General features: G+C 38.0%; 1 long non-coding RNA gene across 1 annotated transcript in view; it reads right to left on the bottom strand.

Moving 5' to 3' along the window:
- LOC145722939 (uncharacterized) overlaps window positions 1-1,240 on the bottom strand; it is a 43,511-nt gene extending 42,271 nt beyond the window's left edge. The window contains exon 1 of the long non-coding RNA XR_014147507.1: window positions 744-1,240. This is a non-coding gene — a long non-coding RNA (uncharacterized LOC145722939). The remainder of the gene's footprint in view (window positions 1-743) is intronic.
- Between the last annotated feature and the right edge of the window lie 6,659 nt (window positions 1,241-7,899).

Raw genomic sequence — 7,899 nt, 5'->3', positions numbered from 1 at the left:
CATGTTAGCTTATTCAATCAGTAAATCTGTAAAGTTGAGAAAGAACATACACAAGTAGAATAAAAATCTATGCTTACATTATATTTAACACCGATAAATCAGAGAAAACAGCTGTTTTCAAGAAACAAAAATTATTAAGCTAGTATTTCTTGTCAAAACTTACCCAAATTATGTGAACTCGAATTCTTAAGTTATTTCTGAGTTAGTTTCGTTTCTTCTTTCTTTCTTTCTTTTTCTTTCGTTCTTTCTTTCTTTCTTTCTTTCTTTCTTTCTTTCTTTCTTTCTTCCTTCCTTTCTTTCTTCCTTCCTTTCTTTCTTTCTTTCTTTCTTTCTTTCTTTCTTTCTTTCTTTCTTTCTTTCTTTCTTTCTTTCTCTCTCTCTCTTTCTTTCATTCTTTTTCTGAGTTGGTTCCTATAAGAATGTTTCTATTTTTCCCCCACACTGAAAGTGTTAAAGATCCAATTTATTTTTTTATTTCTGTGAATTTTAAGAATATTCAATTTATATCAGTGCCTATTTATCTCTAAGCCAATCAGACTAGAGCTCCCTTAAGAAATTTTCTAATCTAGTTTATTAATACCATCAAGAGATAAGAAAATATTACACACTCACACAATGAGAGGCAAAGGCCTTTCTAAGTTACAGGTGTATAAGCATACAGCTCACACACAAAGAAAGCTTACAGTTTCAATTCTAAAATTTCAGTGATAGGTCAATCATAAACTCAGAAATACAAAACTCACCAGTCCAGACATTCACTTCCTGGTTGGCATGAAATTCTTAGTTGACTTGAGCTCAAAATAGACAAAAAGAAGAGATTAACCAAATTCTCAGTTACCTTTCACCCAACAGAGACAAGATGTCTATAAACCATCAAATTTTTACAAAGACCATCAAACGATCAGACCAGGAAACCAAAAGAAGATAGCACCAGAAATCAAACAAGTGCTCAGAAAGAATCCAAATCAAACCTTTGTGGTGCTCCTTGTAGATAAAGGTCTGGGGCATAGGAGTTGGACTCCCCAAATCACCAGTCAGGAACACAAAGGGCTCCAGCTGGCTCAGTCCTTGGGTGGAATGAGGATCCATAGGTGAGGTCCAATTCTATCCAATCATTGCACCCAACTGAGAGAGTCTCTGTTTACAGGGAGAATATGGGAAGGAAGGGGAGTCAAGTCAGCACAAATGTCTGAAGGAAATTGGCCCAAATGCCATGAGATAACTAAGAGCGTGGTCACTGGGTTCAGGCATACCAGGAGTCACATGATGGATCCACCACTTATGTGACCTTTGGAAAACTATGTTACCTTCCCGAGTCTCCATCTATTCATACATAACATTGGAGATAACACATAGTGTGATTGTAAAGATTAACATTCTACATAAAAGAACACTCCAGAAACCAGCTTTTAATACTTGACACAAACCTTTCTTGCTGTGTGCCTCCAACTTACTTCTCCTGTTTTATCTTTACCCTCCGACATCTACCTCCTATTTTAAGGCAATGTTTCTCAAATTTTATGTGCAACAGAATTACCCATAAAGTTTGCCAAAAACGAAAATCCCGAGGTCACAAACTCCAGAAATGATGATCTAGTACATGGCAAGACACAGAAAACTTCAGTTGAGCAAGTGTCCGAATGCTTCTGATGTATGTGTCCTTTAGATTATAACTGAAAAAATGTTACATTAGCTGTTCTTCACTCTGACTGCCAGCCTTCTCTCCATCCTGGGTTTTCGGATACTGCTTCCTCAGAGCGGAATGCCCTCTCTTCACGGTTCTGCTGGTGAAATTTTATTTGTTCTTCAAGACTCCCTTCAAATGTTTTCTATTGTATGAGCTCTCCCTGGACTCCTCAAGGCAAAAGGCCTTGCTGTCTCTACTCTGGTATTTGTTTATACATCTCATTCCCCACTTGACAGTGAGTTTTTGTAGGGGAGGGACTGGGTGTTATTTATCTCTGTGTCTTCAGCATGTAGAAAAGGCACTCTTTCAATATGTGGTAATTGAAATGACAATCCCAACCCCATATTTTGGGGAGAATGATTGGAATCTCTCCCATCCTTGGCTTTAAACTCATCTACAAGCCTGAACGGAGAACCATACAAAGGTTCAGTCCAGAGACAGTAAGGTCTGTCAAGCTGCAGAATGGAAAAAAAATATTTGCAATACATATAGGAGATAAAAAACTGAGCATCTCTGTGGGATACCAGTCTCTAAGAAACGGTGCTAACACATCACTGCAATTAATCAGAAAAACAGTGCTTGTTAACTCAGGTTCCCACCAGCAACTCTTTTCATCACTGACAAAACAGAACTTGGTTCTCCTTCTGCTAAAGTAGATAGTGCCCTTCAGTAGAAATAAAGACCTTCCTAGCCTCAAACTATCTCTGCTATTTTTGTGCATGAAATATGTTACTCAGGCAATGACAGATCCCTAACCGTCTTTGAGTCCAGCCACCTGACAATCACCCAAAGTCAGCAGTAATAGGCAGCTGACATTCTGAACCCAAATAAGGCATGACGGGGTGCTCTTTCCAGGGAACAATGCTTTATCATTACAGGCATGTCACTGACCTCTACTGAAGAGTGTAAATAAAAATTGCTCTCCAGCTCTGGGCAACAAAAGAAGCCATGAAATGAAAGATTATTCCAAGTAAGTTGAAATGATAAATTTGGTAATACATCCACATAAGGAGCTTTACAAGCTCATGAATTTAAAAAGCAGTTTCAATGCTAAGAGTCAAGAGAGTCACTCCCTTTGGGGGGTGGCCATGACTAGCAGAGAGCCTGAGGGACTTCTGATGTTCTATTTCCTGGTCTGGGTGCTGAAAACATGGGTGTGTTCACTTTGTTGGAATTCTCGGAGCTGTACATTATGCTATATGTTGTATGTGCATTATATTTCAAGAAAGTTTACCTCCTTCTCCCAAAAAGCATTTTTGTCCCCTTTCTTCACTAAATAAATGCTGAACAAATATGTAGAGAATAACAGTCTGAAGGGGTGCCAGATTGTAGCATGCCCCAAGGAACCATGTATGTCTTAGTCTGGCCTGGGCGTCAGATGTGCATTTGCAATCCCTGCAGTTCGCTTCATTGTTCCAAAACCTAGCTTTCCTCTTTAGAGCCAAGGCCTCCTGAGCATTTTTCTCGCATAAGGTCCCCATCTTGGCTGCATACGGAAGGCTCCTCCAGCGCCATAGTCCTGCCTCAGATTCGTTTCCTTGTGCACGTTGCCTGGCTTTGTCAGGTCTTGACGCCATCCTGAAGATGGTAAAATGAGCCAAATGATTTCATCTCTCATGGCACACCTTGAGGACATTACCTGGGCACAAGCCAATTTACTGCTCACAGCCTGAGAGACGTTTTTTTCCCACGAGCTAGCTTACCTCCCCCTCTTTCACAAAGAACTTCCTCCATGGGAAAAGACACATCAGAGAATATGGAGCATTGTAGCTAGTGGGAAATATGCTTGACATGGGAGATGTTGTCCCCACTCCCTCCTTCCCCACCCACTCCACACTGACGTGTCAACTCTAATTTCTTACTAATGCTTGGGTTTCACTCGAAGCTTTCTTTGCTTGTTCATGCCCATCAACAAATACATCCAGGGAAAGAGAGAGCATCAAGAAAGACTGGCCTGGGTGTAAGCAATTCTTTGTTGTTGCTGATGGGCCTTGAGCAGCTTGGAGAATTTGACTTCCTGAACTCTTTGACAGAAGTAGGTGCCCTGGAGTATGTTTCTCTCCACCTGTGACCTGGAACTAAAGGCAATGATGAGCACCAATTGGCAGTATGTGTTTGTTGATTGACACTTGACTTCAAGACCAAGCTGAGCATTCGCACTCTCTTGGTTAATTCCACTGGTCTTTCCACTTGGTCAGTTCCATAACTCTGATCCAGGGCCCAAGGAACTAGCGTGTCTACTAAACTAGACACAATTGCAATACCAAAAGTCTTGTGCCGAGGGATACAGGGAGTAGATGCAAAAAAATCAGCCTTTCATTGGATTGTAACAGTGTCGCAGTCAATTGGTTTCAGGAAGTTTTTGCTTTGTGTTCCTCCAAAAAAAATTTTCAGAGATTTGCCTTTGGTTTTTCAAGGAGTTTTATAAATTATGCATCTTTTATATATATATTTTTTTAAGATTTTATTTTTATTTATTTGAGAGAGAGAGAATGAGAGACAGAGAGCATGAGAGGGAGGAGGGTCAGAGGGAGAAGCAGACTCCCTGCTGAGCAGGGAGCCCGATGCGGGACTCAATCCCGGGACTCCAGGATCATGACCTGAGCTGAAGGCAGTCGCTTAACCAACTGAGCCACCCAGGCGCCCCGCATCTTTTATATTTAAAAAAATCTCATGAAGTCTAATTTTTATGCAGTAAAACGTGTAGACTTTAATTCTACACCTTGGTGAGATTTGACAACTCTATAGACCTACCTAAACCAAGGTGTAGAACATCTCCATCCCCTAGAAAAATAAATCATGTCTTTTTTCAGCCAGTACCCCTTCCACACACTCTCTCACTCCACCCTACCCCCGATGGAACTTAGAGGAAACCATTATTCTGATTTCTCTCACCATAAATTAGTTTTGCCCTTATATATTGGAGGCATATGATATGTCTTCTTCTGGGTCTGGGTAATTTTGCTCAACATGATGTTTTTGGGGGTGGTCCATGTCATTGTTTGCAGCAGAAGTTTGTTCCACATTTTTCCTATGTAGTGTTCCATTATATAAATACATCATAATAAGTTGATCAATTCTCCTCTATGGGTACAATTGGATTGCATCAGTCTGTAGCTATTATTAAGACTGCTATGGACATTGTTGTAAAAGTCTTTGTGTGCTCATTTTTTTTCCCATTTCTCTTGTGTAAGTAGACTTGTAGGACCATAAACAGATGTGTGGTAACTTTATAAGCAACTTCCAAAATTTTTCACAAGTGGTTCTACCATTTTACACGTTCACTAGTAATACCTAAGAGTTTCAATTGCTTCATATATGGAATCGCCAGTATTTTAGTTTTACTTAGGCCCACATTGGTATTTTTACTTTTTATTATTTCAACTATCTTGATTTATGTGAAACTACATCCTTTTGTGATGGCAGATGGCAGGCCCCTGGTAATCTGTGATGCTAAGTGTGTTTTCACGAGTTTATTGGGAATTTGTTCTTTTGTGACATATCTGTTCAAATCTTTTGCCTATTTTTACAAATTGGATTGTTTTTTTATTTTTGGTTTTTAAGAATTTTATATGTTTTGGATATGAATCCTTTATCGAATGTATGTATTATGTAGATATTTTCCAGTCTGTGGTTTGATAATTCATTTTTTCATCATGACCTTTGGTGAATAGAAATTTTTAATTTTCATGCAGTTTGACTTAGCAATTTCTTCTTTTATGTCTTGTTTATGTTATGTGCTTCTTATGCCTTGTTTAAGAAATCCTTTGTTTTTCCAATGGCGATGGTATTCTCATATGTTTTCTCAAAGAAGTTTTATATTTTGTTTTGGCATTCAGGTCTATGATCCATATCAAATTAATTTCTGTGTGAGGTATGAAATAGAAAGATTATTTTTTTCCCAAGATACTCAGGTGTCCAAGTAGTTCAAAAGATTTGTTCAAAGACATTAATTTCCTTGTTAAAATGTCTTGGTGCTTTCGTTGAAAATCAGTTGGTATAGTGGGTATTCTTCTCAGTCTTCTGTTCTGTTCCATTGATCCATGTCTGGATCCCCTTCAGTTCCACGGACTATGATCTCATTTCCTGTAGCTTCAGAGTAAGTCTTAAAATTGGTTAATGTAGGAGTGCTTGGGTGGCTCAGTTGATTTAGCATCTGTCTTTGGCTCAGGTCATGATCCCAGGGTCCTGGGATTGAGTCCCACACTGGGCTCCCCACTCAGTGGGGAGTCTGCTTCTCCCTCTGCCCCTCCTCCCCACTTTATCACTCTCTCGCTCTCTCTCAAAAATAAATAAATAAAATGTTTTTAAAAAATTGGTTAATGTAAATCTTCCAACATTTTTTTCTGTATCAAATTTGTTTTGGTTATTCCAAATCCCCTGGATTTCTGTGTTTATTTTAGATTCAGCTTGTCATTTTCTTTAAAAGAGTCAGCTGTATTTTTTATTAAAATTAGGTTAAATTTATCATCAATTTAGGGAGAATGGACATCTTCACATGTTGAATCTACCAACTTATAAAAATAGTATGTCTTCTCATTTATATAGGTTTCATTTCTCTTGACAATGTTTTGTAGTTTTCAAAGTGTAGAGATCCGGCACACCTTTCACTATATTTATTCTTAGTTATTTAACTTTTTGGCAATGCTATCAAAAGCAATGTCTTAAAAATTATATTTGCCAATTTTTTATTATTAGGGTATAGTGCATGCCCTAGGTATAGTGACTTTGTATCCTGAAGCTTTGCTAAATTTACTTATTAGTTTTAATATTTGTGCAGATTCCATAGTGTTTTCTATGCACAAAATTGTTTTAATTGCTAACAGTTTGATTTCTTCCTCTAGAATCTTTACACTTTTTATTGCATTTATTTTTCTTATAAAATTGCCACAGCTTCTAGAATATTGCAAAATAGAAGTAGGAGTTGATGTTCTTCCCTTAATCCCCATTCTAGAGGAAAAGCATTCAGTGTCATTAGTTTGAAGAATAGCTTGTAATTAGATGGGGAAAGGTTTCTTCTATTTCTGTTTGCTGATAGTTTTTGTCATGAATGTGTGTTGAATTTCAGCTAGTGCACTGTCTGCATTTATTGAGATAATTGTTTTTTTCTTTATTCTCCTGATAAATTCACTCATTCAAATTACATTGATTCACTTCCACACATTAAACCAATCTTGCATTTCTGGATAAATCCCACTTGCTCATGATTTTTATTTATTAATTATGACTACTTGTGTGTTGCTGGATTTTAACTGCTAATATCTTATTAAGGATTATATACATATACATATATTATATCTGTATATAATATATATTTAAACATATACATATATAATTTTAAAGACCTTTTCTGAAAATACCAATACTTCTTGAGCTCTGGTTATATTAACTATTTTTCTTTGATAATTTTTTGTGGGTTTGCTTTCATGCTTTTTCATATGTTCCTTAATTTTAGATTTTCAGTGTTTCTTAATTTTAGATTTAATGCCAGACATTAGAGACCCAGAACAATTCTTTTACACCTAGAAGAGGGCATGTCTCCTCTTCTGTCAAACTTTTATAGTAGAAGTTTGGTCAATAAACTTTGTAGTGGAGGTGGGCTGAGGCTTTGTTGTTAACTTTAGTTCTTCTGTCCTGATCCCAGCCTTCGGCTCTTAGTGAAGTCCTAGTGTATCTCAACGTACACCTTGCAGTTCTCCTACTCTGCCTCCAGCGGAAGCCTAGAGCGCCTTGTTGGGATTCTAACAGCTCTCCTGCCCTATCTCCAGCCTTTGGCAGTTTCTGCCTTGCACTTATCAAAGGCTCCATGTATCTCATATTTCCCAGGACTTTCTTGCCCCCAGCCTTCTGTGTATCATCTTGTGTACAGGTGACAGCCCGTAGGCAAGAATTGGAGAGTGCAAACTTGATTGTTACTAGGGTTCGTTAAGACTCCAGTCCACCATCCCAGCCAACCAGTGAGCCTCAAAAGTCCATCAGAAGTTCAACTGACTTCTCACCCCATTTACAGAAAACTCTTCCATTCCCTACCCTTAGCCAGGGCTTGAAGCAATCATGGGCCTCTCTCTCTTGAAATTCATCTCATTTAGATTTTCTTGCTCTACAGTTCTTTAAACCTTGCTCTAGATTTCTTTAAACTATAATTATGTAGCTTGTCTGGATGTGTTTTTGCAATGATCTCTTGGTACCTTTTATATCCTAACAGGAAGCAA

The sequence above is a fragment of the Leptonychotes weddellii genome, chromosome 8 (assembly GCF_054177405.1).
Source record: "Leptonychotes weddellii isolate Sample4059 chromosome 8, ASM5417740v2, whole genome shotgun sequence".
Classification (NCBI taxonomy): domain Eukaryota; kingdom Metazoa; phylum Chordata; class Mammalia; order Carnivora; family Phocidae; genus Leptonychotes; species Leptonychotes weddellii.
This window is presented reverse-complemented; position numbering and strand designations above follow the sequence as displayed.